This window comes from Penaeus monodon, chromosome 24 (genome assembly GCF_015228065.2).
Source record: "Penaeus monodon isolate SGIC_2016 chromosome 24, NSTDA_Pmon_1, whole genome shotgun sequence".
Lineage (NCBI taxonomy): Eukaryota > Metazoa > Arthropoda > Malacostraca > Decapoda > Penaeidae > Penaeus > Penaeus monodon.
Genome location: NC_051409.1, coordinates 9,319,477 through 9,319,810, shown reverse-complemented (window position 1 = coordinate 9,319,810; position 334 = coordinate 9,319,477).

Genomic DNA, 334 nt, shown 5'->3' with positions numbered 1-334 from the left:
TTCGTGATTCATAACTTTCGAAAATACATTAGCTATCCTTCCCCCTGTTTCCGAATTATATATAATATATACTCTCTATTGGGTGTAGCACCGAAAATGGCTACAGTACTACACTTTATTAGTTTGTAAAATCCTATAAAGGCTGAAAATAACCACGTTATGTACCTTGATGTCCTAATGTCGATAAATAACTAGGCATAAAAAAGAATCTATTAGCATAAGTATGTAGTTTATAGATTTGTTAATCAAAATAAAATCATTGTTACATGAACGAACTTCTTTATCCTTTTATCCATATATTGGCAAATTGTATTTCCGGTTACTGTGCCATATG